The sequence below is a fragment of the Cadophora gregata genome (assembly GCF_030347475.1).
Source record: "Cadophora gregata isolate MNR1 chromosome Unknown scaffold_74, whole genome shotgun sequence".
In the NCBI taxonomy this organism is placed as follows: Eukaryota; Fungi; Ascomycota; class Leotiomycetes; order Helotiales; family Ploettnerulaceae; genus Cadophora; species Cadophora gregata.
The window spans coordinates 1-762 of NW_026695996.1; the positions used below are offsets into that span (position 1 = coordinate 1).

Below are 762 nucleotides of genomic sequence, written 5' to 3' on the forward strand. Positions count from 1 at the left end.
TTCCACATAATATAGCTGCTATAGATATAATATCTAATATTTCTGATCTATAACCATTAGTGAAAGTTTCATTTAAAATATATAGACTATTCATGAATAAAAAAAGGAATAAAAAAACCTCTATATTTAATTAAAGTTTAATTAAAGTAATTTAACTACCATTATTAAAAATATTTTTAACGAAAGAGGAAAGAGTAGTTAAATAAGAATATAGACGTGTATAAGACTTGAACTTATATACTTGTGGCCGAAACACAAAACTTTACCATTAAGTCAACACGCCATACGTATTCTTAGTGCCTAGCCCCTAAGATGAATTGAACATCTATCGGAATATTAACAGTATTCCGCTCTACCATTGAGCTATAAAGGCCTAAGATAATTAGGAAGAAAAGGACTCGAACCTTCGACAGCTTATTGCTATTGAGTTTACAGCTCAACCCGTCATACCAACAAACGGAACCTTCCTTAGTATAATATAAGTACTTATAACCCAAAGGAGCTGGTTTATAAGTATATATTATACAGTATATATAAAATATATGCATTGTTAACATTAATCAATCCCGTGCAATTTCCACTACACGAACCGTATTTCGACTTAACACCAATCAAAGTCACGCATACGAAAATCTCCCATAAAAATAACTAGAACTAATTTACTAGAGTAAAAATAAATGGAAGACCAAACTTATTGCACACACTTCTTTCGGCGCCTGACGAGTAGTTAGTACCTATCTGAGAAAAAATTCACCGTGACGT

General features: G+C 31.4%; 2 non-coding genes across 2 annotated transcripts; both read right to left on the minus strand.

The window, feature by feature from the left end:
* Window positions 1–212: 212 nt before the first annotated feature.
* ONS95_013569 lies at window positions 213–283 on the minus strand. Its single transcript has one exon. It is a non-coding gene; the product is annotated as a tRNA-Arg (tRNA).
* Window positions 284–302: 19 nt separating this feature from the next.
* On the minus strand, window positions 303–373 carry ONS95_013570. The gene has a single exon. It is a non-coding gene; the product is annotated as a tRNA-Asn (tRNA).
* Between the last annotated feature and the right edge of the window lie 389 nt (window positions 374–762).